Source organism: Cucumis sativus, unplaced genomic scaffold, assembly GCF_000004075.3.
Source record: "Cucumis sativus cultivar 9930 unplaced genomic scaffold, Cucumber_9930_V3 scaffold31, whole genome shotgun sequence".
In the NCBI taxonomy this organism is placed as follows: Eukaryota; Viridiplantae; Streptophyta; class Magnoliopsida; order Cucurbitales; family Cucurbitaceae; genus Cucumis; species Cucumis sativus.
In genome coordinates, this window is record NW_022279546.1 from 413,968 (window position 1) to 429,128 (window position 15,161).

The 15,161-nt window shown below is 35.0% G+C and overlaps 3 long non-coding RNA genes across 3 annotated transcripts; all 3 read left to right on the forward strand.

Moving 5' to 3' along the window:
- Positions 1 to 512: 512 nt before the first annotated feature.
- On the forward strand, positions 513 to 3,690 carry LOC116405834. Its single transcript, XR_004218926.1, has 4 exons — positions 513 to 1,305; positions 1,602 to 1,663; positions 2,177 to 2,238; positions 2,684 to 3,690. It is a non-coding gene; the product is annotated as an uncharacterized LOC116405834 (long non-coding RNA).
- A 3,207-nt stretch (positions 3,691 to 6,897) lies between these two features.
- Positions 6,898 to 9,317, forward strand: LOC116405835. Its single transcript, XR_004218927.1, has 4 exons — positions 6,898 to 7,742; positions 7,836 to 7,991; positions 8,505 to 8,577; positions 8,693 to 9,317. It is a non-coding gene; the product is annotated as an uncharacterized LOC116405835 (long non-coding RNA).
- Positions 9,318 to 12,309: 2,992 nt separating this feature from the next.
- On the forward strand, positions 12,310 to 13,628 carry LOC116405833. The gene is made up of 4 exons (XR_004218925.1): positions 12,310 to 12,434; positions 12,686 to 12,795; positions 13,019 to 13,137; positions 13,576 to 13,628. It is a non-coding gene; the product is annotated as an uncharacterized LOC116405833 (long non-coding RNA).
- Positions 13,629 to 15,161: the final 1,533 nt, after the last annotated feature.

Genomic DNA, 15,161 nt, shown 5'->3' on the forward strand with positions numbered 1-15,161 from the left:
AAGACAAGATAAATTGGGGCTAATCGGAGCATACGGCCATAGGTAAACACACCTTGGACAAGTATGTCCGTTACACTAGGCCTCCAATCACCCAAGTTTACCAAAGGAGGGGTAAAAATAAAAATTCCACCTAGACAACATGGTTGTTAGGATGACCAGTGGTCCTAACAACACGTGGCAGCAGCAGAAAGGGAATATATATATAGGCGTTTTTTGCTAGGGTTGATTATCTTGGTTATTATGTATTTTGAATGAACGTTGTTCATTGGGGAGAGAGCAGCCCTCTTACTTGGTTGAAGCTTATGATTCCATATTGAATATATATACACACATATATCAGCTTCTCTCCATTGTACTGTGTTTGTGAGTGTGCTGGAAATATTCTTTGTATTTGTGTGGGTGTGGGTTGAATCTTTTGCAGGTGAAACAAGAACCTACCAGGGGGGACCACTTTGGTAGGGCCGGGAGTTAGAGGAAAGAGATAAAAGAAAGGAAGCTACAGAGGGAGGGGTATGGAACTTTGAGGAAGGAAATCTGCATTACTCCTTGAGAGAGGGAAAGCAGAGGGTCCAAGTTCATCTTTGAATTGTTCTTGAGTCTTTTATTTGGTTGCTATTAGTTTGAGTAATTTTTGCTTTGAATCTGTAATCGCGATCAATACTCTATTGATCCACGAAGAGTCTCAATAATTCGTGTAAGTTTTCATATTATATCAACATATACGAACACTGCTGTGGTGTTCTATCATAATTCTGAGATACTGAGCTTCGTTTAAGATCCTTCACTGTGGCCAAACCGAGTTTGTGAGTTGAACCTTTCATGTATTTATGAGAAATGTTTCTCTATCTATTTGAAGTCTGTTTGATGGAGCATTTGGTTGGGAAGAGATGACTAACTTTTAGTGGAAAGGCGAAGGACTGGTGAAGCCCTGAAGGGGTGTTGAAGTTGGCTAAAGTTTATGTGTTGAATTGAATTTCTTTAAGAGAGTGGGTTTTTTTTTTTTTTTTTGTAGCTTGATTTTTAAATTTGAATTATGTTTATTATACTATAATTATTTATAAACCCTAAACCCTAATAGCATTTTAGTATCACGAAGTTGGATTATTTTGTTGCAGATGGAATTTGTGTCTAGAGCATTGAGCATCCTGGTTGCGTTTGGGATGCCAAGTTTTTGGAAAATGGAGATATTGTCACAGCTTGTTTAGATGGAGTAGTACGTGTCTGGACGGCAGAACAGGAAAGAATTGCTGATCCCCAAGAATTGGAGTTATTTGCTTCAAGACTGTCTCAGTATAAGTTGAAGAGGTGCCCCACAACAGCTGCCACACACACACACACACACTCACAAAGAGGAAGTTCCAAAATCCTTTGTCATCTCTCTTTCTCTCTCTCTCTCTTACTTATTTGACTTTTGAGGCAAAGCATGATTCTGAGCATATCTAAAATAATGTCGTATAGAATATATTCTGTTTGAGTATGATTTAGCGACTTATGTACATCTTTAATTTATTTGTTCATACCTCATGATAATGTGCACTTTTATTCCTATGTTGGCTGTTGGTCTTCTATTTGATAAGTTGTCTCTAATTTAATTGTGTTAGGAAGAGGGTTGGAGGATTGAAATTGGAAGAATTATCTGGGATGGATGCTTTACAAATTCCAGGTCTGGTTACACTATTCCATTTTAATAAGAAGCCAAGATGCTATCCGCTTCTATACCTTTTTCTTTTACCCCTTAATTTCATGAATCTTTGTTCCAAAGTGGATGGGTGGCAAGTTTTCTTTTTCTTGATATTTGTGATGTCTAGGCAAGCTCACACACCCTCGACTAATCTCACATAATCCGCTTGACCCTACAACATTTGGGTGTTAAGGAAACTCATAGGAAATTAATTTACAGCTGCCACACACACACACACTCACAAAGAGGAAGTTCCAAAATCCTTTGTACATCTCTCTTTCTCTCTCTCTCTCTCTAACTTATTTTGACTTTTTGAAAAGCATGATTTTGAGCATATCTAAAATAATGTCAGAATATATTCTGTTCTGAGTATGATTTTAGCGACTTATGTACATCTTTATTATTTGTTCATACCTCATGATAATGTGCACTTTTATTCCTATGTTGACTGTTGGTCTTCTATTTGATAAGTTGTCTCTAATTTACTTGTGTTAGGAAGAGGGTTGGAGGATTGAAATTGGAAGAATTACCTGGGATGGATGCTTTACAAATTCCAGGTCTGGTTACACTATTCCATTTTAATAAGAAGCCAAGATGCTATCCGCTTCTATACCTTTTTCCTTTTACCCCTTAATTTCATGAATCTTTGTTGCAAAGTGGATGGGTGGCAAGGTTTTCTTTTTCTTGATATTTGTGAGTGTCTAGGCCAGCTCACACACCTCGACTAATCTCACGGGATAATCCGCTTGACCCTACAACATTTGTGTTAAGGAAACTCATAGGAAATTAATTTACAGCTGCCACACACACACACTCACAAAGAGGAAGTTCCAAAATCCTTTTGTTCATCTCTCTTTCTCTCTCTCTCTAGCTATTTTGACTTTTTGAGGCAGAAGCATGATTCTGAGCATATCTAAAATAATGTCAGTATAGAATATATTCTGTTCTGAGTATGATTTTGCCGGCCTGTGTTATGTTTAACGCCTTTCTTTTTGCTTCTAGGCTGTACTGGAGCTTGTCATAATCTTCCCACGTTGCCTCATGAGGAGGGAGACCTTGCCATTTAATCAAAACCTCACAGCTTCCTCTTTTATTCTTCGAGTACCCAGATATTTCCTCCGGTATAGATTTCCACTCATGAGTTTCAGTAACGTAAGGCAGCATGTCTGTCTGTACAAGTTGATGATCACCAACCATTTTTTTGAGTTGGGACACATGAAACACTGGATGGATGGAAGCGGATGCTGGCAACTCTAGCTTATACGCAACCAGTATGATGCGTTCCACAATCGTATAAGGCCCAAAGAACTTGGGGGATAGTTTCTCATTTTTCTTTTGTCGTAATGAGATCTGTCTATAGGGCCTAATCTTCAGGAAGACCATATCGCCAACTGCATACTCCACATCATGACGCTTCAAGTCTACGTTATTTTTCATCTTGTCCTGTGCGACGAATTAGTGTTCTTTTAGGACTCCCAGAATTTCAACTCATGCCTTGAGCTATTCGTTTAAGGTAGTGTTTGGAGTGTCCCGGTCACCATAAAACATCAATGGTGGTGGCATACGTCCATAGATAGCCTGAAATGGAGTGACCCCTACGGATCTCTAAAAAGTAGTGTTGTACCAATATTCAGCCCAATGTATCCATTTTGACCATTCCTTAGGCCGTTCTCCACAAAAACATCGCAGATACGTCTCCACTCCCCTATTAACCACCTCAGTTTTCCCATCCGACTGAGGGTGATAAGCGGTGCTTCGATTTAATCGGGTGCCTGCCATTTTGAACATTTCTTGCCAAAAGTTGCTCAAGAATACCTTATCTCGGTCGGACACTATCGATTTGGGAAAGCCATGAAGTCGGACAATCTCCTTAACAAATATATTTGCTGAATCTGTCCACCACTACAAAGATGACTTCGAAACCATTCGATCTTGGTAAGCCCTCGATAAAGTCCATAGATATATCGCTCCAAATATTGTTTGGACTGTCCAGGGACAGCAGCAGTCCGGTGGGGATAGTGCTAGGGAGTTGTTCTTCTGACATATTACACATTCCTCACAATACTTCTCAACATCCGCCTTCATTCCTTCCAATATAGCTCACCAGTTTGTCGTTTGTATGTGCGTAAAAATCCAGAATGGTCTCCAAGTACCGAATCATGGTAAGTATGTAGGATTGTGGGTATCAATGTAGATGTTTTGGACAGCACAAACTTATCCTTATATCTTAACATACCTTTTCGGATGGAGAATTTACCCTCTGTTCCTTCTTCCATTGCTTGTAGCTCTTCCATTATTTTGCTCAACTTTTCATCCGCTTCGACTTCCTTTTTAATCACCAGAATGTCAACCAATGTAGGAGCTGTTATGCTACCGAGGTTAACTGTAGGAGGCATCCAAGACAAGGCGTCTGCTGCTTTATTCTCCAAGCCGGGTTTGTAGACCACCTCAAATGAGTATCCCGTTAGCTTCGCTACCCATTTCTGATACTGAAGCTGTATCACTCTTTGTTGTAATAAGAACTTCAAGGATTTCTGATCGGTCTTCACAATAAATTTTCTTTCCAACAGATATGGTCGCCATCGTTGCACAGGCAAGATTACTGCCATTAATTCCCTTTCATATACAGGCTTGGCCCTATCTCTTAAGGCTAACGTATGGCTAAAGTATGCTATGGGGCGCTTGGCTTGGACGAGTACGACTCCTACCCTATATCTCGATGCATCTGTTTCCATTTCAAAGGTGGCATTGAAATCAGGCAACACCAAAACGGGCAGGGTCATCATGGCATTCTGTAGTTGTTGGAATGCCTCCTTAGACTCCTCAGTCCACTGGAATCCCCCTTTCCCAAGTAGTTGAGTCAATGGTGCGACAATGAAGCCATAGTGCTGAACGAACTTTCTTTAGTAACAGGTGAGGCCTAGTAATCCTCGTACCTCTCTTATATTACTGGGTATAGGCCATTCCCTGATTGCTCTGATTTTCTCGGGGTTCACTTCAACTTCTTGTCCTGAAATGATATGACCCAAATAATCAATACGTTCTTGCGCGAAGCTGCACTTCTTCTGGTTTGCATATAACTCATTCTTTCTCAGGATTTCCAATGCTAACCCAATGTGCTTCAGATGATTTTCCAAGTTCTCACTGTAGATTAGTATGTCGTCGAAAAATACTAATATGAACTTCTGCAAAAATGGTTTAAATATTGAGTTCATTAGAGCTTGGAAAGTGGATGTGGCATTAGTTAAGCCGAATGCCATAACCATAAATTCATAGTGTCCATCATGTGTTCGAAATGCTGTTTTTTCGATGTCTTCTCCACACATTTTGATCTGATGGAACCCCGCCTTTAAATCAATCTTTGAAAACCAGTTTGCTCCATTTAATTCATCGAAAAGCTCCTCAACCACCAGAATAGGGAATTTTTATCTTCAAAAAGTTCACCCAAATCAATTAATGAATAACCATGTTAATTGACGGGTTCTTTTTTTTATTTTATTTTGACATAATTACAACTAAGATGCACTTTTTTATTGAAAAGATACAAGTAAGAGGGTAAATTTTGAATTTTCTCACTATATATGTTGCCAAAAAACCTGGTGTGAAGTGTAAGTATTTTCTTAATAATTTCATTTAAACCATGCTCAATTCTACGCAATATGAGTTTTGGTCCTTTATTATGAAAGTGCATATTTAGATTTGGTTACAAATGTTTTGTTTTATGAAAAAATCATTTGTGACTATTGTTTCAATCTTTTCAATTGAAACACGTGCACATATTCACGTGAAATATCTTAATTCTATTTAATTTTTAAATATGCTTTAGCATATAATAAACAAATATTATACAATATTAATGGTAAAATTATTATTTAAAAAAGAAAAAGAAATTCATTGTTGTAGTAATTAAATAATTGAATTAATGTATTAATATTGTGATCCAATATTGTCAATATATAAGAATACGATAATTTTTTATTCTAATATGTCAATGTGAAATCACAAGAAATGATGCAATTTTTCACCATTAATTCGTTACTACTTTGAATCAATTAAATCCCCTTTTGTGTGTGTTTGTTTTCTTTTGAACTTTGGGATTTCGTGACGTTTTTTTTTTCTAATGTGTAACTGCAAGAGTTTATTTTGTTTTTCTTTTACACGTACATTTTACATGTAAGTTTGGAGGAATCAATGCACCAATTTGATGTGTGTGCAACCATCTCCACTCTAAACAGAATGCATCGTATCTCGAAGATCAACTAGTCACATCCTATCAATATTAGTTACACATATTCGACATAAGGTTTTATTTTTTAAAATATAGAACTTTATTTTGTAAACTAAAAAATTGGAAAAATCTTCTTTCCAAACATTAAAATGGACACTTACAATAGAAAAGTCACAACTACGTTAGATCACAAAAAGTAATATAAATTTTTTCGACAATTTAAGAATAAAATAGATGTATATAATTTTTTTCTCCACGAGCGCATTTAATATAGTAGAGATTTCAACGCTGAAAATTTAGTTTACATCATGTCAAGGTAATATTACTCTGTATTTTTTCCCTAAAAGAAGGTGTCCATAAATTTGTAACTTTTTGCTACTAAACCCAACTTTAATTAGTGTTTATGTTAAAATATTTATAAAATATAGTACAACTTTAGTAATTTTTCATCGGCAGGAAATTATCTATTAATATAAGTCTATTAGTGTCTATTAGGATATTATATTTTCAAATCTCGTCTTTTATTTAGTTATTTTGATTAGTTGGAATTATCTATTAATTGATTTTTTTTATCTAATTTTAAATTTTAACCAAAGTAATCAATTCCGATCACCATCCCACTGTAATGTTATTATTTTAAAAATTAAACTTCATTTTATTTATTGATTAAAATCTTCAAGACATAGCCTTCAAAGAAGATTGGATATAACCAAAATAATGCTGCATATATCATTTAGAGTCTTGCCATTCTTCAAAAGCAACGATGTATCCTTAGGCGGCTGTGCGAACTTATCCTGACAGTCACCAATATTAGTCATGGCACCAGAAGTTACAATATTGACACCATTAAAGTCCCCAAGTGCCAAGTCCTTTTGGGCATTTTCAATGTCACCAATAGCTTCATCATAGCTCTCAGCACAAGACGAATATCGTTGCTTAAGTTGAGGATTGGTGGCGGTTTTTGCCAGTGAGTTGGCTAAGTCAAAGATTTTTCAGCATTTGTATGAGCAAGGTTTAAGGTGTATACAGCCAAGCCTTTTAGATTTGTAGTGCCCGCAGATTTCAACACACTTGAACAAAATTGTGGATTTGAGGTTTTTGGACAGATGGTGGAAACGACGTCATTAGATGATGCCACATTTGAAATGATGGTGAACGAAAGAACTCCAACGAGAGAGATAATAATGAGACAAGAGTTATTGGCCATTTTAATTTTTCTTTGTTGTTTCCCGTCCTTATTGATATGATTCATTTGATAAATACATATATATATAGATGAAATTTAGAGAAATTGTTTGTTTTTCTTATGGAGGAGAAATGGCAGTTGTGATTACATAACTAAATAACCCATTCTAGTCTTTTGTTTGGTACTTTTATCTTGAAATAGCCCACCCAAATCAATTCATGAATAATCACATTAATTGTCTTTTTTTTTTTTTACATAATTACAACTAAGATGGGCTTTATTTTTATTTTTATTCAAAAGATACGACTAAGATGTTAAATTTTGAATTTTCTCATCAATCCATTAGAGGTGACCTATGCTCCAATCTTTTCTTACCAACAATTTAGGCCTTATAAGTGTATAGAAAATTGAACAGTGAATAGGATAGTTAGGCTTTGTAAAACTTACAAGTTACATAGTCCAAACTCTGATGTCTCTTCCGTTCCTGTCCTGCTTTGATTTTACCCCCTTCTTTTCTCAAATACATTTTTCTACATTGTCGTTTCTTCTTCTCTAACTCATTTTTTCCAATTATATAACATGTCCGTATGTACCAGAAATACAGTGAGCGGAATTCATGGAAGTTTTTCCCTGTTTCAAGTTCTAAGGTATGTGCCTCCAGACATCCCAGAAGTCAATATCCTAGTGCTTTCTGTATATATATTGAAGAATTTTCGTTGTTTACTTTTCTGGCTGAAAAGGGGGGACACGAAACTTATGTGACAGAAATCAAAGGATAACGTGTCTACAGTAAATCGAAATAAGAGTCTGGTTTTCATTGAGTTCAACGTATTCCTCAAACAGAAACACAGGGCCGTATGCATACTTCTACGACTACAGTAGTCATCATGCTAGAGGTAAACTATTCCATAAGTTCACTATAAATTGTGAAATAAGAACTGTCTGATACTTGTCAAATAAGAATTGCATGCGTTAATCAGACTAATGTGTGGTAGAATATTACCTGAATTTGCTAAGTTTGTCCTGGACAGTTGTCTAATGTTAATTCTTTCCCCATTTCCTTTATAGGTCCCTGATATGCTATTGTGCTCCATTTTTGCCATTAACAATTATAATGTGAAAAGCTATCTCTCTGTTAAAAATACCTAGATGATGGATTAATGTGGAGTGGCCGATTAAAATGTTCTGTCATATCACACCAGTGCCTTAACATGAAAATCCAAGTGCATTACTATACAGTTATCCTTATATATAGTTGATATTCATAGTGTTCGTACTGTTTCTCTGTAGGAGTGTTAACAATTTAGATATGATAATTTCTCTTATTTGACTTTGTTCTCCGTTGCATTTGCATCTTGATCAGCTATGTTTATCTTGATTTGTTGAGCTTATGTTATTATTGCATCTAGGCAGATGAAGTTGAAGTAGTGATTGATCCGAAGGACATTGAACTGACTACTGCAAGATCTGGGGGCGCAGGAGGTGTAACTTTACTTCAAATATTGCTTGCAATTAGCTCTCTGAATTTGTTCTCATAAAACCAAAAAAATGGTAGAATAACCTTTCTATTTATTTCTCGTTGTCAATAATTATGCAGGGCGAAATGTCAACAAGGTGGAGACAGCAATTGATCTTTCCCCAAGCCGACAGGAAACCACATTTTTTGCACTGAAGAAAGGACTCAACTTGAGAATAAGATTCGGGCTTTTCTATTGCTACGAGCCAAACTATGAGCATCCATTACAATCATAGCATTTCTCACATCATCGTATAAATTACGTGAATGTGCACCTCATTCATACAATTTATGTATTTTTCTTTTTATGAGTACAAATTCGGGGTAGAGGGATTTAAACCCGAGACCTCTTGGTTCTAAGTACATACATACAGGCGTTAGTTGAGCTTGGTTGACAATTTCTATACTTTTTTAAGTAACAAATAATTGGAGAAATTTTGTGGCTATATTTATGATTTTTCTCAAAGAACTTAAGGATCTTTATTTCCATTTCTATATATTGTGGGAATTTTTGCAGACATTGATATGGGTGAAACAAAGAAAGTAAGCGAACAAACTAATATTGGACAGTTGGAGTTCAGCCCTGCACGACCCTTTGACAAAGCCCTTCCCTCACTTCTAGCCACCATTGTCCATTGTTCACACCTAACACAACCTAGTGGTAGCATGTCACTTCCTCCTTGCCAGCCAGTTCACCCCAGCCTGTAGGTCAGTCAGCCTGTTATAAAAGAAAAAGTCAATTTTTATGTTCTCCCCCAACCGACAGTGAGCTTCACGGTGACATCTATCCTAATCTACACTGACTTTCACCCTACTTCGACCACAACCAGACTTTCATAGTTAATAGGGTGGTAATTTTGCTGGTTTCGACATTATGTACATGCATGAGTTTAATCACCCCTCCCTCCTCTTTTCCTTTTCAGTTATGAGATTAAAGTGAGGGAATGACAAGAGAAGATCATGAACCAACGAAAATTACAGGTAATTATTGTTTTTCTTTTTTTCCTTAACTCTTTTTAGCCTTTGGAAATATTTAGCAAAGAACTCATGTATGATCTGCATTGAGACTGTTCTTGAGTTGCTTTCATCAGACAAGTTTATGAAGTTCTTGTTGTTGGTTTGTCATGATTTTGTTTCAATTTTTCTGGGAAACTAAGAGTTGTTACTCTTGATTTTTTTTCGAGTATTTCTCAGTCTAAGAGTAATTTATCACTAAGCACATGATTTTGTTGGTAACATGCAAGATACAACCTGAATGGAATATCAAATACCATAATGTATTTGTCAGATCATGCAAGACAATTATACAAGCAGATAATTATGCTTATAGTAGCAATCGGCAATAAAATTATTTTTAAAATTTATTTCAGTGTTCTAATTACCTTGTTATCCTAATTCCTATCTTCTTTCGCCTTGCAGATGTGTTGAAATTTGTTGTCAGAATCTGTTTGAATGATGAACTTCATGCATACAATTGTTGTGGTTGTCACAACTGGAATCTATTAAACAAAATCAAATACTTGATAATAACTACCTCTCCACACTGTTATGTTTCTTGTTTTTTCGTTTTCAATAATTTGATCGGTTTTAGACTTTTGATTTATTTTCAATTAGAAGTAAATGAATGAAGGAAAAAGATAACAGAAAAAGTTGATTTTACTTTTACTATCATTTTCCTATGCTTTTTAGTTTATGGGGATAGATATTTGTTGGTGTTCCTTTTCTTAAGTTAGAAGAAAAAAGTTGGGGCATAACTTTACATGGACAATCAAGTCATTTTTTTTCTTAATTTGTGTCTTTTATAGCTAAAAGAAGAAAACTTAAGAATTACATATAAGTAGTATAAAGTCCTAATATAAGCTTGATAAAAAAATTTCCTTTAATTTTTACTCTGTTTATAAACTTATGAGGTTACAAATTGCAATATATTTTCTAATACCATATTATGAATAATTTGGATAGCTGGTTGTGTTTGAAAACTGTATCTTCTTCCATCGTCATTGGTTTATCGTTGCTTTCTTTTCATTTTTGTTAAATTTCAACAAATATCAAGTTGATGTGACTTTTATTGTAGGATATGGGTAATGTTTACAATTTCAAGGATTAGAACTTTTCGTTTATGTTGTTTATCAGACCTTCTATACATCTCTACAATTATATGATCTTTATGGTGAATACATTGTGCAAGGCCGTATATTATAAGATCAATACTGTTTTTTAAAGGAAAGAAAAATATATAATGTGCTACACACCAAATTTTCTTCAAAGAAAAAAAAACAAATTAATATATTCATACTTTCTTTTTGTAGTTTGTGATCCTAGCTAAACTCAGGTTAAAGAGTTATGTTTATATTTGTATATTTGAATGGAGTTAATTGCAAATACAACGATTAGATACAAAATATTTGCATATGTAACACATATTGTATTGCTAATATAAATATATCACTCATAGATTTTGCTATAATTATACTTGTTTAAACATACTAATACACACTTAATCTTCTTAGTTCAATAATGGTATGGAGTGGAACAAACTTCCTACGTTAGGATAAAAGGGTCACACAAATTACCTTCGTAGTAAACTTACTTTTGACATTATTCATTTAACTTAGGGTAAGTATAATGGATTAGCAATTTTATGAATAATAATTAAGTATATAACAATATCTTTTAAAAATTGTAAATGTAGCAAAATATATTTGTGATAGATTTATATCGTTAATAGACTCTTATGGCTTATAAGCGAATGACATATGTGATTTAAAATAACTGCAGCAATTAGTTTAAAATGTTGTTATATATCTACGAATTTCTTAATTGTTATATTCATTTGTCATTAGTTGTATTTAAAAGGGATGACCAGAAAAACATTAAAACAAGAGGTTTACTTTTGATAAAAGAAAATTTTAAATTTAAATTGCTAAAATAGCAAAATGTGCATGTCTAAGTGAAAATTAATTCAACAATAATCACGGTCGAACTCAAACTCCAAAAACAATGATTACATTTATTCCCTAATTTGCTAATTCATTTTGGATTAGGTTTATTTTTGACAACAATAAAAAATTGAGGTGTGGAACAATGATATTATAAATGCCAAAGAGTAGTTAAGATGCAAAATATAAATTTATATTTGCAATATTAGATCAAAATGAATGATAATTTAGTTAGATTTTTGTCAAATAAATAAAAATGTGAACCATACAAAAGCAAATATAGATGCTTTTTTTTATTGAATTTTCATAGAATAAATAATAAAAAAAGTAAAAAATATTTGCCTTTTAACTTTTTCTTTTTTAATTTTCATAGAAAATATTTAATCCAAAAATTAAATAACTCTCCTCCACGGTCAATTTTCTTTTCCCTCTTCTTCAACCTCAACGTCTCTTTTATTTCAAATTTCTTTCCCCTTTTTCTTCTCCATCGGTTTACTCTGCCTCTCATCTCCCTTCTCTTCTTCGTCTTCCTCAAACCCTGCGATTTCCTATCTCTCAAATTCCGTTTCGCTCTTCCTATACCTCCAAAATTTCGCTCTTCCTCTCTAACGTGAAGCAGCCAAGAAACTCTATCTTGCGACATACCCATCTCGTCGATCCACCACTTTCTTCTTCTTCTAGCCTTAACGGTGCCGAAATCAAGGGCCGCAGACCCCCTCGGAAACCCAAGTCTTCCAAAGAAAATTCTCCACCCTCAGATCGGTTTTCGATTCCAAATCCTGAAGAGCCCGCTTCCACCTAGGCCTCCCTCTTCTAACCCGACCGTTCCTGAGAGTTCGCTATCACATACTGCTTTTACCTGTGTTGCTGAATCCCGATCCAAGGTAATGCTAAAATAATGTTGCTAGTATCTGGAATATGGTATTACTGAATTTAGTAAAAATAAATAAATAAATAAAAGAAGTATACCTGTAACAACTAACAGTTGTGAGCACTGTCGGAAAAAGGCAATGAATTTGTAAATCGAAGTGCAGATAGTTCTGTTGTTTAGGATGGAAAAGCATGAGTATCACGTTTCTATATTCAACGGACTAGTACTTATAAAATTTAGGCTCATAATCATTTTATTGTGCAGAGACTGGCAGATGGTTTAAGTAGCTGGTTCCGGAGGCAGAAGCTAACAGGTGCAGCTGGGGAGCGCTTGAAGGAAGCACGCAATATCAACCGATCACTCTCACAACTCGGGTAACCGATCAAAACTATTGGGAGATATTTCAAATTTCATTTAAGCAGTGATCTTTCCAATGATTTTTTTCTTTATTTATTTTGTAATGTCAATTAGTTGGCTAATTATTTATCAGAATGCTTGTTGATATCGCTGCATGTTTTATTTTGTAATGTTTGTACTTTTTAGTTGTGATTTGTGAATATGCTAGGATTGATTTGATTTGCTCTTCTGACTGTTAAGATCGGAATGATGTTGCTCATCTGAAAGAAGGCACATCATGTGCTTGAAGACTTGTGGAGTATGGAGAGTGAATGGTCAAATTTGAGGAATCGTATCTGCTGGCTTTGTAGTCCAAACAGGTTGTCTCACTAACTTTCTTTTTCTCATTTTCAACCAATTAGGATAGCTGTCATGTTTTTTGAATTCCTTGCCATTTTGAGTAGTAACTTCGCATTTGTTTATTAAAAGGTTTTAATTAAGATTATGGTGTTCATAACTTTGTAGTCACACTAAATAACTTAAAAGAGTTAGTTTGACAGTTGACAAACATGATAGTAATGTGATAGTGAGTGCAAGGGTAAAAAGAGCTGCTTCTGTTGGGTTAAAGGATGTTTGTGTTTTTTAGTGTGATGTGTTTTGTTTTCAAGTTCGTTAGTAGACGTATTACTTAATTGAATTTTGATACCATAGCCAGTGTAGGGGAAGATGAATGGAGGGTGCTATGAGACTAGTTAAGACTTATATGTATCCTAATTTTAGTAATATATAAAATTGAGAGAATTTCCTTTGATTTTCAGGAACAAGGATGAATAATAATCAATGAAAAGGTTTATCCATGCAAGCTTCAAACCAAAGTCAAGGATGTCGATCCTTCCAGGGGAGTCCAAAGTTCCCCCCTTATTTTTCTCCATTTACTTTGATTTTCAAAAGCTTTTAGGACAGAAAAAGCAATTTTTTGAGTGGGTGTGGGTAATAGCTTGCTTAGCTTGCATGTTTAGTGTAAACTTGGGGGTTCAAATTTTGCCCAAATTTCAAAATTTTTCAGAATTCTTTCCATACAATAATGAGCATTATACCTTCTTAGCTTAATTAGATCTTGCATAAAAAGCATGATTGGCAACCCTTGAGCACTGAGCTCGGGTTATGATGTGAAATTCTGAATTTTGATGAGTATATGTGCTGAAATTTGAGCATAAGTGCTGTCTTTTTTGTTTTAAGCTCCTTTTAGCTATTTCTTATTGAGATGTGAATGCATGATGAGAAAATGGTATGTGTGTTGTGAATGCTTGATTGCATGTATAATAAATAAGTGCATGGATACTTTCTAGCTTTGTCTTCCTTGTGCTTTGTCGTGACTTACCTATGACGCACTTAGTCCAAACCTAGCCTAGATAGAGTAACAAAGGATATGAGGCACTCTTTAGAAACTGGGATGGTTTTAAAAGTTTATCTTGTCAAACATGAGTTAGAAGCCTCTTGTCTAGCCACAGTGAACTAAATCCTTTAGAAAAGGGTCGACATTAACAAAACTTAATGTCACTTCGAAGGAGCAATCAAACTTAATTAGTAACTAAATGTAGAACCATAGAAAGGTTAGCCCACCGGTTCTAGCAAGACCTTGTTACCACATTGCATACCAAAGAAAAAAGAGAGACATTGCAAATGCAAAACGTAAAAAGGTTAGACAATCAAGAGCTATAAAAAACAAACAACACATGCAATATACATTAGAAAATCCCATAAAAAAGCAAAGAGCCAACTTGGTTCGGTCAAGTAGAATGTGTTGAGTTCCCTAACTATCAGAGCTTTTAGCAGAAAACTTTACTTTTGGCCTAACCAAAACCAAACCACCTACTCTTAGCGTTCTAAACTTAGCATCGAGTTTGATGAGGGCTTTGAAAAGAGGAGGAATCCTCCCCGATCCACATTAGGGGGAAACAAGGCTTGTTGTCACTCGAAGGGAGCAGTCAAACTTAGCATTGAGTTTGACGAGGGCTTTGAAAAGAGGAGGAATCCTCCCGTTCCATAGTAGGGGGGAAACGAGGCTTGTTGTCACTCCGAAGGGAGCAGTCAAACTTAGAAACTAAGTTTAGAACCATAGAAAGGTTAGCCCACCGGTTCTAGCAAGACTTGTTACATTGCATACCAAAGAAACAAAAGAGAGACTTGCAAATGCAAAACGTAAAAAGGTTAGACAATCAAGAGCTATAAACAAAACAAACATACATGCAATATACATTAGAAAAATCCCATAAAAAAGCAAAGAGCCAACTTGGTTCGGTCGAGTAGAATGTGTTGAGTCCCTAACTATCAGAGCTTTAGAAAACTTTACTTTTGGCCTAACCAAAACAAACACCTACTCTTAGAGTTCTAAACTTAGCAT